The sequence below is a fragment of the Cupressus sempervirens genome, chromosome 2, assembly GCF_028749045.1.
Source record: "Cupressus sempervirens isolate cs-2001-9-10 chromosome 2, ASM2874904v1, whole genome shotgun sequence".
Classification (NCBI taxonomy): domain Eukaryota; kingdom Viridiplantae; phylum Streptophyta; class Pinopsida; order Cupressales; family Cupressaceae; genus Cupressus; species Cupressus sempervirens.
Window position 1 is genome coordinate 554,406,461 of NC_143119.1, and position 16,714 is coordinate 554,423,174.

The following is a 16,714-nucleotide window of genomic DNA, read 5'->3' on the forward strand; positions in this document are numbered from 1 at the left end:
GTACTTGGTGGGCTGACCTGGCAGGGTGACTTGATGAACGAACCTAGAGAGTCGACTTTATGAGAGTACTTGGTGGGTCGAACTGGCGGGGTGACTTGATGAATGAACTTAAAGAGTCGACCTGGTGAGAGAACTTGGTGGGCCGAGCTGGCAGGGTGAATTGATGAATGAACCTAAAGACTTGACTTTGTGAGAGTACTTGGTGGGCCAACCTGGCGGGGTGACTTGATGACCGAACTTAAAGGGTCTACTTGGTGAGAGTACTTGGCAGGCTGACCTGGCGGAGCGACTTCATGAACGAGTTGACTTGGTGAGAGTACTTGGTGGGGTGACTTGATGAATAAACCTAAAGAGTCGACCTGGTGAGAGTACTTGGTGGGCCGACCTGGCGGGGTGACTTGATGGGCAAACTTAAAGAGTCGACTTGGTGAGAGTACTTGGTGGGGTGACCAGGCGGGGTGACTTGATGAACGAACTTAAAGAGTCGACCTTGTGGGCCGACTTGGCAGAGTGACTTCATGAACAAACTTAAAGAGTCCACTTGGTGGGCCGACCTGGCGGGGTGACTTGATGAACGAACTTAAAGAGTCGACTTGGTGAAAGTAATTTATGGGTTGACCTGGTGGGGTGACTTGATGAATGAACTTAAAGAGTCAACTTGGTGGGGTGACTTGATGAATGCACTTGAAGGGTCAACTTGGTGGCGTGACTCTATGAACGGACCTAAAGAGTTGACTTGGTGAGAGTACTTGGTGGGGTGACTTGATGAAAGGACTTAAAGAGTCGACTTGGTGAGAGTACTTGGTGGGGCGACTTGATGAACACACTTGAAGAATCGACATGGTTAGAGTACTTGGTGGGGTGACTTGATGAATGGACTCAAAGAGTCAACTTGGTGAGAGTACTTGACGGGGTGAACTGATGAACAGACTTAAAGAGTTGACTTGGTGGGCCGACCTGGTGGGGTGACTTTATGAACAAACTTAAAGAGTCGACTTGGTTAGAGTACTTGTTCTGGTGACTTGATGAATGAACTTGAAGAGTCAACTTGGTGGGGTGACTTGATGAAAGGACTTAAAGAGTCGACTTGGTGAGAGTACTTGGTGGGGCGACTTGATGAACGGACATAAAGGGTCGACTTGGCGAGGTGACTTGATGAACGGACCTAAGGAGTTGACTTGGTGAGAGTTCTTGGCAAGGTGAATTGATGAACGGACTTAAAGAGTCAACTTGGTGGGCCGACCCGGTGGGGTGACTTGATGAACGAACTTATAGTGTCGACTTGGTGAGAGTAGCTATTCTGGTGACTTGATGAACGGACTTGAAGAGTCGGCTTGGTGGGGTGACTTGATGAAAGGACTTAAAGAGTCGACTTGGTGGGGTGACTTGATGAACGAACTTAAAGGGTCAACTTTGTGAGGTGACTCGATGAACAGACCTAAAGAGTTGACTTTATGAGAGTACTTGGTGGGTCGAACTAGCGAGGTGACTTGATGAATGAACTTAAAGAGTCGACCTGGTGAGAGAACTTGGTGGGCCGAGCTGGCGGGGTGAATTGATGAACGAACCTAAAGAGTTGAATTTGTGAGAGTACTTGGTGGGCCGACCTGGCAGGGTGACTTGATGACCGAAATTAAAGGGTCGACTTGGTGAGAGTACTTGGCAGGCCGACCTGGCGGAGGGACTTGATGAACGAGTTGACTTGGTGAGAGTACTTGGTGGGGTGACTTGATGAACAAACCTAAAGAGTCGACCTGGTGAGAGTACTTGGTGGGCCGACCTGGTGGGGTGACTTGATGGGCAAACTTAAAGAGTTGACTTGGTGAGAGTACTTGGTGGGGTGACCTGGCGGGGTGACTTGATGAACGAACTTAAAGAGTCGACCTTGTAAGCCGACTTGGCAGAGTGACTTCATGAAAAAACTTAAAGAGTCCACTTGGTGGGCCGACCTGGCGGGGTGACTTGATGAATGAACTTAAATAGTTGACTTGGTGAGAGTAATTTATGGCCTGACCTAGCGGGGTGACTTGATGAATGAACTTAAAGAGTCGACTTGGTGGGGTGACTTGATGAATGCACTTGAAGGGTCAAATTGGTGGGGTGACTCTATGAACGGACCTAAAGAGTTGACTTGGTGAGAGTATTTGGTGGGGTGACTTGATGAAAGGACTTAAAGAGTCGACTTGGTGAGAGTACTTGGTGGGGTGACTTGATGAACGCACTTGAAGAATCGACTTGGTTAGAGTACTTGGTGGGGCGACTTGATGAATGGACTCAAAGAGTCAACTTGGTGAGAGTACTTGGTGGGGTGAACTGATGAACAGACTTAAAGAGTCGACTTGGTGGGCTGACCTGGTGGGGTGACTTTATGGACGGACCTAAAGAGTCGACTTGGTTAGAGTACTTGTTCTGGTGACTTGATGAACGGACTTGAAGAGTCGACTTGGTGGGGTGACTTGATGAAAGGACTTAAAGAGTCGACTTGGTGAGACTACTTGGTGGGGCGACTTGATGAACAGACTAAAGGGTCGACTTGGTGGGGTGACTTGATGAATAGACCTAAGGAGTTGACTTGATGAGAGTACTTGGCAACGTGAACTGATGAACGGACTTAAAGAGTCGACTTGGTGGGCCGACCCAGTGGGGTGACTTGATGAACGGACTTATAGAGTCGACTTGGTGAGAGTAGTTGTTCTGGTGACTTGATGAACAGACTTGAAGAGTCAGCTTGGTGGGGTGACTTGATGAAAGGACTTAAAGAGTCGACTTTGTGGGGTGACTTGATGAACAAACTTAAAGGGTTGACTTTTTAGGGTGACTCGATGAATGGACCTAAAGAGTTGACTTGGCGAGAGTACTCGATGGGATGACCTGATGAACAGACTTAGAGAGTTGACTTGGTGAGAGTACTTGGTGGGCCGACCTGGTTGGGTGACTTCATGAACTGACTTAAAGAGTCAACTTGGTGGGGTGACTTGATGAATGGACTTCAAGGGTCAACTTGGCAAGGTGACTTGATGAACGGTCCTAAAGAGTTGACTTCGTGAGAGTACTTGGTGTGGTGACTTGATGAACAGACTTAAAGAGTCAAATTGGTGAGAGTACTTGGTGGGGTGACTTGATGAACATAGTTAAAGAGTCGACTTGGTGAGAGTACTTGGTCGGGTGACTTGATGAACGCACTTGAAGAATCAACTTGGTTAGTGTACTTGGTGGGGTGACTCGACAAACGAACTTAAAGATTCAACTTGGTGGGCTGACCTGGCAGGGTGACTTAATGAATGAACTTAGAGAGTCGACTTAGTGAGAGTACTTGGTGGGCCGACCTGGCCGGGTGACTTGATGAATAAAATTAAAGAGTCAACTTGGTGAGAGTACTCGGTGGGCTGACCGGATCACGTGACTTGATGAACGAACTTAAAGAGTCAACTTGGTGGGTCGAACTAGTGGGGTGACTTGGTGAGAGTACTTGGTGGGCTGACCTGGCAGGGTGACTTGATGAACGAACTTAGAGAGTCGACTTTGTGAGAGTACTTGGTGGGTAAAACTGGCGGGGTGACTTGATGAACGAACTTAAAGAGTCGACCTGGTGAGAGAACTTGGTGGGCCGAGCTAGCGGGGTGAATTATTGAACGAACCTAAAGAGTCAACTTTGTGAGAGTACTTGGTGGGCTGACCTGGGTGGGTGACTTGATGACTGAACTTAAAGGGTCGACTTGGTGAGAGCACTTTGTGGGTCGACCTAGCGGAGTGACTTGATGAACGAGTTGACTTGGTGAGAGTACTTGGCGGGGTGACTTGATGAACAAACCTAAAGAGTCGACCTGGTGAGAGTACTTGGTGGGCCGACCTGGCGGGGTGACTTGATGGGCAAACTTAAATAGTCGACTTGGTGAGAGTACTTGGTGGGGTGACCTGGTGGGGTGACTTGATGAACAAACTTAAAGAGTCAACCTTGTGGGTCAACTTGGCAGAGTGACTTCATGAATGAACTTAAAGAGTCAACTTGGTGAGAGTAATTTGTGGGCTGACCTGGCAGGGTGACTTGATGAATAAACTTAAAGAGTCGACTTGGTGGGGTGACTTGATGAACGCACTTGACAGGTCGACTTGGTGGGGTGACTCTATGAACGGACCTAAAGAGTTGACTTGGTGAGAGTACTTGGTGGGGTGACTTGATGAAAGGACTTAAAGAGTCGACTTAGTGAGAGTACTTGGTGGGGCGACTTAATGAACGCACTTGAAGAATCGACTTGGTTAGAGTACTTGGTGGGGCAACTTGATGAATAGACTCAAAGAGTTGACTTGGTGAGAGTACTTGGTGGCTCGACTTGATGAGAAAACTTAAAGAGTCAACTTGGTGAGAGTGAGCCTAATGGGGTGAGGTTGTGAGTGGGCCTAACAGGGTGAGTTGGTGGGGCGACTTGACGAGTGGAATTAGATAGCCAACGTGGTGAGGCGACTCGACGAGTTGGTTCGTTGAGATGACATGGTGATCTGACTTGGCGAGTCGACCTAGCGAGCGAACTTAAATAGTTGACTTGGCAACGTACTCGAGTCGACTTGGTGAGGCAACCTGGTGAGCGGGCTCAAAGAGTCAACATGGTGAGGTGACTCATTGAGTCAACATGGTGAGGCGACTCATGGTGAGGAGCTATCCTTGAGACGACTTGGTGGGCCTACTTGATTAGTCGACTTGGTGAGTTGACCTGACGAGCTGACATGGTGAGCGGGCTTAAAGAGGTGACGACTTGGTGGGGTAACTCGGCAAGCCAACTTATCAAGGTGAGATGGTGAGTCGACTTGGTGAGCTGACTTGGTGAGCACACTTAAAGAGTCAACTTCGTGAGGTGACTCGGCGAGTTAGCTCGCTGATGCGACTTGGGCGGGCCGACCTGGCGAGCGAACTTAAAGAGGCGACTTGGGCGGGCTGACCTGGTGAGCAAACTTAAAGAGTTGACTTGGCAACGTACTTGAACAACTGACTTGGTGAGCTGACATGGTGAGTGGGCTTAGAGAAGCAACTCGGTAGGGAAACTTGGCGAGCACACTTGCTGGGACAAGGTGGTAAAACAACTAGGTGATTCGACTTGGTGAGATGACTTGGTGAGTGAACTTAAGGGGTCAACTTGGTGAGGCAACCTGAATAGTCGACTCGATGAGCTGACTTGGGGAGCTGACATGGTGAGCGCTCTTAAAGAAGAGGCGACCTAGTGAGGCGAGATGGTAAGTCATCTTGGTGAGCCGGCTTGACGAGCTGTGAGCGGACTTAAAGAGTCAATTCTTGATTTGGCAAAGACCACATGGTCAGTTGACTTGGTGAGCCGACCTAGCTAGCAAAATTGGTAAGCAAACTTATAGAATCGACTTGCTGTCCCTAGCTAGGATCGCACGCCTGGGTCGACCCAACTTGGGTCACCCGACTCTGTCGCCCCAGCCTCGGGTGACCCGACTAGGTCGCCAGAGTGGGTTGAAAAGGGGAAGAAAAAAATAAAAAAAATCATAGGAGGCCCTATACAGCGAAAAGCACTAAATTTTGGGCATTACAAATTTTTTAAAAAAAACAAGTTACCTGCTTTTGGATCACGCACAAGTTTCAGTTCACGTATTGCCGAGCCGACTCGAGGCGTTACACCTAGCTAGCCAGATTCGAGGTAGGGTTGAAAACTTTGGGTGTTAACCAAAAAGAAAAAGTTAGTCACTTTTGGATCACGTACATGGCTCGGGGCACTTAGAATCAAGTCGAGCATGGTGACATGAGTCATGCAAAAAATTTGGAGACGACTCGAGTCAGGGCATCCGACTCTATCCGAGTTCAAAACTTTGGGACTTGACAAAAAAAAGAAAAAGGAAAAAGTTTCCCGATTTTGGATCACGTAAGTGACTCGGGCCACTCAAAATCAAGGCGAGTGCAGTTACATGAGTCGAGTAAAAAAAAAAATGGAGGCAGTTAAGGCTCGAGGCAATTCGAGTCGGGGTAGCTGAGTCGATTCGAAAACTTTGGCCATTAGCCAAAAAAAGAGTTAATCGCTTTTGGATCATGTACATGACTTGGGGTGCATAGAATCAAGTCAAGCACGGTGACATGAGTGGTTCGAAAAAATTGCAGGCGATTAAGGCTCGAGGCGATTTGAGTCGGGGTTGCTGACACGATTCGGGTTGAAATCTTTGGGTGTTAACCAAAGAAGGAAGAAGTTAACCGCTTTTGGATCACGTACATGACTCGAGGCACCAAGTCGAGCACGGTGACATGAGTCCTGCGAAAAAAATGGAGGCGGTTAAGGCTCGAGGCGATACGAGTCGGGGTTGCCGACACAATTTGTGTTGAAAACTTTGGGCGTTAACCCAAAAAAAGAGTTGATCGCCTTTGGATCACACACATGACTCGACGCACTTAGAATCATGTCAAGCACGGTGACATGAGTCTTGCGAAAAAATTGGAGGCAATTAAGGCTCGATGCGATTTGAGTCAGGGTTCGGGTAGTTGGGGCGATTTGTGTCGGGGTTGCCGACACGGCTCGAGTTGAAAACTTTGGGCATTAACCCCAAAAAGAAAAAAGTTGACCTCTTTTGGACCACGTACATGACTCGGGGCACTTAGAATCAAGTAGAGCATGGTGGCATGGGTTGTGCAAAAAATTCGGAGGCGATTCGAGTCGGGGTAGCCAACTCGATTTGAGTTCAAAACTTTGGGCGTTAACCAAAAAAATAAGTTGACCGATTTTGGATCACGTACATGAGTCGTCTGCCCTCGCGAAAATTACAAAACCCGGGGACCCGCCTAGAATTTGCAGTCGGAAGATTTTTCTGCCCTCACAAAAATTTACAAACCCCACCCGTTCGAAATTTGGACTTGGAAGATTTTTTCGCCCTCGTGGAATTTACAAACCCCACCCGCTCGGAATTTGGCACTTGGAAATTACGAAACCCCGCCCGCCCGAAATTTGGACTTGGAAGATTTTTCTACCCTCATAGAAATTGCAAACCCGACCCACATGAAAATTGCACTTGGAAGACTTTTTCGCACTCGCAGAAATCACAAAACCCCACCCGCGGGGAATTCGGCACTTGGAAGATTTTTCTGCCCTTCCGAAAATTGCAAACCCCACCAGCTCGAAATTTGGGACTTGGGAGATTTTTTTCCCCCTCGTGGAAATTTTACAAAACCCCACTCACCCGAAATTTGGCACTCGGGAGATTTTTCTGCCCTGGCAGAAATTTCTACAAAACCCCTCCCTCCCGCCAGGAATTTGGCACTCGGGAGATTTTTCTGCCCTGGCGGAAATTGCAAACCCCACCCGCCAGGAATTTGGCACCTGGGAGATTTTTATGCCCTCGCAGGAATTTTCACAAAACCCCACCCACTCGAAATGTGGCACGTGGGAGATTTTTTCGCCCTCGCGAAGATTTTCACAAAACCCCACTCACCCAGAATGTGGCACTTGGGAGATTTTTCTGCCCCGGCAGAAATTGCAAAACCCCACCCGCCGAGAATTCGGCACTTGGGAGATTTCTTCGCCCTCACAAAAATTTTCACAAAACCCCACCCGCTCGAAGTTTGGCACCTGGGAGATTTTTCCCACCCTCACAAAAAATTGCAAACCCCACCCACCTGAAATTTGGCACTTGGAAGATCTTCCCACACTTGCACAAATTGCAAACCCCACCCGCCAGGAATTTGGGACCTGAGAGATTGTTACGAGCTCGTAAGAAACAACCTTGCCAACCCCACTGCCACCCAGAATTTGGCACTTGGGAGATTTTCTCACCCTCGTGCAAATTACAAACCCCACCCACCTCAGAGTCGAAAAAGGTTTTACGAATCGAGACGATAGAGGGCTGAATCTCAGTGGATCGTGGCAGCAAGGCCACTCTGCCACTTACAATACCTTGTGACATGGGCCCCTAGGAGTGCAAGAGCACCCCTACTACGGGTCGCAATGTAGTTGGAGAGAGATATGCGCCGCATCTAGCGTGGATTTTGACTTAGAGGCGTTCAGTCATAATCTGACACACGATAGCATCATGCCACTAGCTTTTCAACCAAGCGCGATGACCAAATGTGTGAATCAATGGTTCCTCTCATACTAAGTTGAATTACTATCATGGTGCGGATCATCAGTAGGGTAAAACTAACCTGTCTCATGACCGTCTAAACCCAGCTCACGTTCCCTATTGGTGGGTGAACAATCCAACACTTGGTGAATTCTGCTTCACAATGATAGGAAGAGCCGACATCAAAGGATCAAAAAGCAACATCGCTATGAACGCTTGGCTGCCACAAGCCAGTTATCTCTGTGGTAACTTTTCTGACACCTCTAGCTTCAAATTCTGAAAGTCTAAAGGATGGATAGGCCATGCTTTCACGGTTTGTATTCGTACTAAAAATCAAAATCAAATGAGCTTTTACCCTTTTGTTCCACATAAGATTTCTGTTCTCGTTGAGCTCATCTTAGGACACCTGCATTATCTTTTAACAGATGTGCTGCCCCAGCCAAACTCCCCACTTGAAAATGTCTTCCGCCCGGATTGGCACATCTAGACGCACCTTAAGGCCAAAAATAGGGGCATTGCCCCATCTCTACCTCATGAAATAAGTAAAATAACATTAAAAGTAGTGGTATTTCACTTGCGCCCAAAAGCTCCCACTTATTCTACACCTCTCAAATCATTTCACAAAGTCGGACTAGAGTCAAGCTCAGTAGGGTCTTCTTTCCCTGCTGATTCTGCCAAGCCCGTTCCCTTGGTTGTGGTTTCGCTAGATAGTAGATAGGGACAGTGGGAATTTCGTTAATCCATTCATGCACATCACTAATTAGATGACAAGGCATTTGGCTACCTTAAGAGAGTCATAGTTACTCCCACCGTTTACCCACGCTTGGTTGAATTTCTTCACTTTGACATTCAGAGCACTGGGCAGAAATCACATTGGGTCAGCATCCGCAGGGACCATCGCAATGCTTTGTTTTAATTAAACAGTCAGATTCCCCTTATTCGTACCAGTTCTGAGTCGACTGTTCGCCGCCTAGGGAAAGCCCTCCGAAGGGGGCGTCCTGCGTCTGTCGCCCGATCGGCACGCGACGGCCTGCCCTCACCGTGGGAGTAGCTCGGGAAGGCCGCCAATAGCCCACGAGTTTGGGGCGCATACCCCTAGGCCCAGCCCTCAGAGCCAATCCTTTTCCCGAAGTTACGGATCCATTTTGCCGACTTCCCTTACCTACATTGTTCTATTGACCAGAGGCTGTTCACCTTGGAGACCTAATGCGGTGATGAGTACGACCGGGCATGAACGGTACTCGGTCCTCTAGATTTTCAAGGGCCACCGAAGGTGCACCGAACACTGCGGGACGTGGGGTGCTCTTCCAGCCGCTGGACCCTATCTCCGGTTGAACCAATTTTAGGGTGGGCAGGCTATTAAAAAGAAAAGATAACTCTTCTCGGGGCCCCCGCCGACATCTCTAGATTTCCTAATGTTGCCATCCGCCGCCACGTCCCAGTTCGGGAATATTAACCTGATTCCCTTTCGATGATTGCGCAAAGTGCACCCTTGAAACAGGGTTTCCCCATCTCTTAGGATCGACTAACCCATGTCCAAGTGCTGTTCACATGGAACCTTTCCCCACTTCAGTCTTCAAAGTTCTCATTTGAATATTTGCTAATACCACCAAGATCTGCACCGGGGGCCAGTCCACCTAGGCTCACGCCCAAGGTTTTGCAACAACCCCCGCGTCCTCCTACTCATTGGAGCCTAGTACTTGCCCCAATGGCTGAGTATAGGTTGCGCGCTTTAGCGCCATCCATTTTCGGGGCTAGTTGATTCGACAGGTGAGTTGTTACACGCTCCTTAGCGAATTTTGACTTCCTTGACCACCGTCCTGCTGTCTTAATCAACCAACACCCTTTATGGGATCTGGGTTAGTGCACAATTTGGCACTGTAACTTGGCTTTCAGTTCATCTCGCATCACCAGTTCTGCTTACAAAAAATGGCCCACTTGGAGCTCACGATTCCGTGGCACGGCTCAACAAAGCAGCTGCGCTGACTTACCTATTTAAAGTTTGATAATAGGTCGAGGGTGTTAAGCCCCCGATGCCTCTAATCATTTGCTTTACCCGATAAAACTTGCACGTGAGCTCCAGCTATCCTGAGGGAAACTTCGGAGGAAACCAGCTACTAGACGGTTCGATTAGTCTTTCACCCCTATACCCAAGTCAGACGAATGATTTGCACTTCAGTATTGCTGCGGGCCTCCACCAGAGTTTCCTCTGGCTTCGCCCTACTCAGGCATAGTTCACCATCTTTTGGGTCCCAATAGGTGTGCTTGCACTCGAACCCTTCACAGAAGATCAGGGTCAGTCGACGGTGCACCCCCCAAGAGGGGATCTCTCCAGTCAGCTTCCTTGCGCCTTGCAAGTTTTCCCAACCCGCCAACTCGTACAAATGTTAGACTCCTTGGTCCGTGTTTGAAGACGGGTCAGATGGAAAGCCCACTGGCCAGCACCACGAGCGGGTACTCACGCCTGACTTGGGGAAGCAGTAGAGATGCAGCAATGCCCATACTGCGGCGGGCCGTTGAGCCTAGAATAAAGATCCTCACGAGGAATTGTTCGATCGGCGCAAACAACCACTGACCTTTGCAAGCCACCGCTCGTCGTGACGGATTGACGGACCTCATGCTTATTTCATCTGACCGAGCACCACTTGCAGATGCAGATGGCCATCTCTGCTCCTTGCTGGGGAGGGAAAAATTTTGTAGTGCGACGCCCAAACAGACGTGCCCTTGGCCGAGGCCTCGGGTGCAACTTGCATTCAAAGACTTGATGATTCACAGGATTCTGCAATTAACACTAAGTATTGCATTCTGCTACATTCTTCATCGTGGCGAGAGCCGAGATATCCGTTGCCGAGAGTCATGATTTTGTTTTTCTTTTGTCTTTCGGTGACCCAAGCGCGCAAGGCGCTAGCTCACACTTCATTCTTTGGATTTCTAAGGTGCGCAATGCACCCGTGTGTTGGGTGTTTGACACATCCCAAACCCTGAGCACCCAATGGGTGTGACAAGGAACGTTGTGGTGTGTCCCCGCCCCATCACCTCATAAAGGTGGGAGGCGATGCATGGGAGAGCCGTGTCAGTGGATGGGGCCCCTGCCCCGCAAATCATGTGAGTGCACACATCCTAAACACAGATTGCTCCAAGTGATGAGTCAACACACCTGGGCAAGGCAACGGGGGGTTACGGCAGTCCCAACTTGCTGCCGTCGAAATGACAGATCCCTGGCACAGCACCGTGCATGCGATCAGACCATGAAATCTTAGCAGTGGGGGACAAGGCTCGGACCCCCTCTGAACTGCAATCGAGCAGAGACCTCTCGCTCTGACATGGACGTTGTTCGAAGGCACCGATCCTAATCCAGATGGCATCCGAGTCTCTTCTTCGCCCCACGCGTTGCCAAGATTTTGGGGGCGGGGAGGAGGCCAGCTCCATCCCCTACACGATTTAGGATCTCGAACCGAAAATGATCCTACCGTAGGTTCACCTATGGTAACCTTGTTACGACTTCTCCTTCCTCTAAATGATAAGGTTCAGTGAACTTCTCATGACATCGCTGATAGGAATCGCCGTCATCGCCGTGATCCGAACACTTCACCAGATCATTCAATCGGTAGGAGCGATGGGTGGTGTGTACAAAGGGCAGGGACGTAGTCAATGCAAGCTGATGACTCGTGCTTACTAGGAATTCCTTGTTGAAGATCAATAATTGCAATGGTCTATCCCCATCACGATGAAATTTTTCAAGATTTCCCAAACCTTTTGCGCCAGGGAGAGAAACTTGTTGGTTGCATTAGTGTAGCGCGCGTGTGGCCCAGAACATCTAAGGGCATCACAGACTTGTTATTGCCTCAAACTTCCATGGCCTAGGAGGCCATAGTCCCTCTAAGAAGTTGGCCACGAAGGGGAACCTCCACGTAGCTAGTTAGCAGGCTGAGGTCTCATTCGTTAACAGAATTAACCAGACAAATCACTCCACCAACTAAGAATGGCCATGCACCACCACCCATAGAATCAAGAAAGATCTCTCAATCAATCAATCCTTACTATGTCTGGACCTAGTAAGTTTCCCCGTGTTGAGTCAAATTAAGCCACAGGCTCCACTCCTGGTGGTGCCCTTCTGTCAATTCCTTTAATTTTCAGCCTTGTGACCATACTCCCCCTGGAACTCAAACACTCTGATTTCTCAGGAGGTGTTGGCGGAGTCCTTAGAGCAACATCCGCCAATCCCTGGTCGACATCGTTTATGGTTGAGACTAGGATGGTATCTTATCATCTTTGAGCCCCCAACTTTCGTTCTTGATTAATGAAAACATCCTTGGCAAATGCTTTCGCAGTGGTTCATCTTCCATAAATCCAAGAATTTCACCTCTGACAATGAAATATGAATGCCCTCGACAGTCCCTATTAATCATTACTCCGATCTCGAAGGCTAACAGAACAAGACCAGACTCCTATTGCGTTATTCCATGCTAATGTATTCAGAGCATAGGCTTGCTTTGAGCACTCTAATTTTTTCAAAGTAACGGCGCCGGAACCGCGACCTAGCCAATTAAGGCCAGGAACACGCTGCCGACAGAAGGGACATGAGGGCCAGTGCACACCCAAAAGGCAGATCGACCGTGATGACCCAAGGTCCAACTACGAGCTTTTTAACTGCAACAACTTAAATATACACTATTGGAGCTAGAATTACCGCAGCTGCTGGCACCAGACTTGCCCTCCAATGGACTTGGCACCAGACTTGCCCTCCAATGGACTTGGCACCAGACTTGCCCTCTCCAAAATTGAACCCTAATTCTCTGTCACCTGTCACCACCATGGTAGGCCTCTATCCTACCATCGAAAGTTGATAGGGCAGAAATTTGAATGAAGCGTCGCCAGCACAAAGGCCATGCGATCTGTCGAGTTATCATGAATCACTAGAATAGCGGGCGAGCCCGCGCCGGCCTTTTATCTAATAAATGCATCCCTTCTGAGAGTCGAGATTTGGTGCATGTATTAGCTCTAGAATTACTACGATTATTCGAGTAGCAAAGTACCATCAAAGAAACTATAACTTATTTAATGAGCCATCCGCAGTTTCACAGTCTGAAATAGTTCATACTTAGACATTCATGGCTTAATCTTTGAGACAAGCATATGACTACTAGTAGGATCGACCAGGTAGCTTCTAACAATGAGGGGGACCCCCAAGGCCTGCTACAGCCAAGGGATGCCCGCCACGATGGGAAACCAAAATTTGCATTCGCTCTGTCATGCATCCAAACATAATCCGCCACACAAGCAACAAGAATAACGTTCACAGCACATGCAGGACTCACAACGCTCAAAGATTTCACACAAGAGGAAAGTGTCCCATCATCAACCAGAGAGGGCCGAACAAGGAGCCTCAATTCACATGCACCTGAGAAGAACATCCTGTTTGGAACCCTTTACCCTCGAACTCGCTATCGCCACTACTTGGAAAGAAGCCTCGAGTCTGTACGAGATGCACTGCGCATGTAGCCACCTCAATTGTAAGGCCACTCAGAGACATCCATTTCCTAGGCATATACCTCCTACACACCTGTTGAGGTGCACTAGCACAAACAAAATCCTTCTCAATCGCAACAAACATTTTCCCATGATGAAGAGCTGGTTGCTGAAGTGCCAACGAAGACTGCCGTGCTGAAGGGTGAAGGGCCATGCGAGTCAAAAACATGGCTGGTTATGCGATTGGCGGGGGCATCACTATGCAGGCGACCACCTCAATTATAAGGCCACTCAAGGGCATCATGTATAACACCCCTTCTGCACATTTATAGGTGATGAGAGCCCGCTGGCATACACGGACATGTCTAACCTCTGGCAAATTTCTCCTTTCCTAGCACAGCCTCGCTAACCATTCCATGTGACACGTGATCTGCCAGCGCAAGTACAGAAAAGTTCCTACGGGTGAACACTCACACTAGCATTGTTAGACAAGCTTCAATCTCATGCACATGCACATACCGAAGAATTGCACCGTGAGGGAACCCACCCGCGAGCACCCACATCTCGGCAAAAAGCATTCATGCGATTTCTTCCCCTAGATAGACACGTTGGGCCTGCACTTGTCGGAGCATTGCAAAGACAAGCGCTCTAGTTCGCAGGAGCCTGAGAAGAACATCTCGTACGAAACCCGTTCCCCCAAAATGCTTGAATCACAAATGCTCGCAGCAGAGTCATAATGCAAAGATGTACACCGCGCATGCGACCGAGTAAGGACACTCAGAGACATCCATTTCCCAGGCATATGCCCCCTACACGCTTTTTGGTGCACCCCGTACAAACAGCCATACTTCAACAAGCCCTCCCAGAATTTTGCATCTAAAGAGAGATAAAATGCCTTGGGCATTTTGTCCACAAAATGCAAACACCGAACACTCTCTTTAGGGGGGAGCTGAAGAAGAGTATCTCCCGCAGAACCCATGAGCCACAGCCATTTGGATTGCATAGGGTAGGACAGGGCATGGAGAGTTTCCGCATCCAAACAAAAATTATCGGTAATACTCTACGCTTCTACTGGCCCGAACCACAAAGGCTGTCACGACAGTGCCATGCACTTCTGTAGGATGAGACAGTGAAGAGGCAAGCACGCAAGGAGAACGCACTAGCGAATAAATTATGCAGCAACCAAACCTTTTGCCGGCCCCCCTCTCAATCCCAATGCTCTACCAATTGGAAAAAACTTAGGGTGGAGAGCGGACCCTTGATGAAGTTAGGGACATCGAGAAATGCACCCGTGCAACCATCTCTTTCCTTCTTGCTGTCCGAGCAGGATAAAAATGCAATGATAGAATGTGCCAATGAGACAGAGCCCTTAGCTAAAAGATACAACTCCATGCACACTCAGCAACAAGCGCATCTTAGAATCAAACACCAAATGTGTAGTGTGTTGCAAGCCGTGCAGACACCTACATATAGGGTGTATCCAACAAAACAAAGTGACAAGTACTTCCCACCAGCTCTGCCATTGCGATTACCGAATGGGATATACTCACCGCCACAGATTAATGACCATCATTACCATCTTAGAATAGATACAAGCACATCGAGCTTCATCCGATCAACTGGATGAATTTCACCTTGAAGGGGCCCAATCCAAAAGTTTTGGAGGTCACCTCCTGGAACTCTCAAGAACAAGGCCCATCTTACATGCAAACTCTGCTACTGTGCAAACACAAGTTGCAATTAAAGAGAAATTGCAAGGCCGTCACAATGGCCCAAGGCAAATGCTCTGACTAAGTCAATTTTCTCTTGCAATCACCATGCCACCATTCACAGAGAGATCTCCCCATTCACTTGTGACGCAACGCACAATCCAAGTGCTAGACGCGAGCTCGCCCTTGAAAGGGCCACTTTCCAAGTCATCCCCCGTTGACACATTAGAACGACAACCGCTGTCGAACCATTCCCAATGTTGTGCCGGTCAAGTTGGCACAGAGGCGACCTTGGGGAGCTCCCGCATAGCAATCAGGATGTGTTTTCGTACCCATCTCTCACAAAGACCAATGTTAGCTGTGAACAAATTTGGAATCCAAGGCCACGCATCCATCGATATCGTCGAGGCACTGGGTCTATATACAAAGGCCACGGAGAGGTTCCGAGAAGAGAAGCCCCCCCTGCTCGCTCGCACAAACATCCCAAATTCTAGACACAAGCTCCCGCCCTTAGCATTGCTCTCTAGATCACCATAATGACACATTGGAATGACAACCACTGTCGAACAACTCCCAAAATTGTGGCGATGGAGTGAGAGAGAAGAGCAGCTTTGGGGAGAGGCACATAGCAAACGGGCTGCTCCTTCATTCCGCTCTTATATACAGATCCGATGTTGCTGATTTTGTTTGGAATCTAGGGTGCATTCATCCTTTCCCACAAGAGAAATGGCTCTTCTGATCGAATGGCCATGGGGAGCTTCCGATAACAAAGGCTCCCTTGTCACTCGTGCTGCGCAGCCCAACTGCTAGATGACGGCTCACCCTTCAGATCGCTGCCCAGGCAACCACCACAACGGCACCATTGGAACGACAACCGCTGTCGAACCATTCCAAAAATTTTGCACCAAAGAAGTTGTTGCGAAGAGAATGACTCTGGGGAGAGAGCACTCACATAGCAAAATCGGGATGGCTTCACGACCCTTCCAATAGAAATGATGCTAGTGCCAATATTCGAAATCCAAATAACGTGTCTTTCTCGAACACCAGCACCGGTTCTATTGGGGAGGGTCACCGAGAGCTTTTTTTTATCAAAGCCTCCCATTGTAGCCATGATAGGCATGCAAAAAATTTTTCTAGAGCGCCAAGCACCCACCTCATGGCTAGAGACAAGGGCTCGCCATTAGATCAACTTTAAAATCGCAGAACAGACGTGCTGTAGAATGGCAACTGCTGCCAAGTCTCTTCTGTAATTGCATTGATCGAGTGATCAAAGAAGGTGTTCTAAGAGAGGGTCCAAGCATAGGCATTCATTGGGGGATTCGCGCCGATGGTATAAATTTATGCAATACCCAAGCAACACCGGACGGAGGTGCTAGATGAGGGCTCCCGTTTTAGATCAAGTTTTAAAATCACCAAGAAGACGCGGTGAGGGCTGGAAACCGCTGCCAAACCCTTTTCCAAAATTGAGCCAGCTGAGTGAC

The 16,714-nt window shown here is 48.7% G+C and overlaps 1 non-coding gene and 3 pseudogenes across 1 annotated transcript; all 4 read right to left on the reverse strand.

Moving 5' to 3' along the window:
• Window positions 1-7,820: 7,820 nt before the first annotated feature.
• Window positions 7,821-9,232, reverse strand: LOC149573640 (25S ribosomal RNA; annotated as a pseudogene).
• Window positions 9,233-10,456, reverse strand: LOC149573641 (25S ribosomal RNA; annotated as a pseudogene).
• Window positions 10,457-10,757: 301 nt separating this feature from the next.
• On the reverse strand, window positions 10,758-10,911 carry LOC149573642 (5.8S ribosomal RNA). The gene has a single exon (XR_016361207.1). It is a non-coding gene; the product is annotated as a 5.8S ribosomal RNA (ribosomal RNA).
• A 602-nt stretch (window positions 10,912-11,513) lies between these two features.
• On the reverse strand, window positions 11,514-13,218 carry LOC149573643 (18S ribosomal RNA; annotated as a pseudogene).
• Window positions 13,219-16,714: the final 3,496 nt, after the last annotated feature.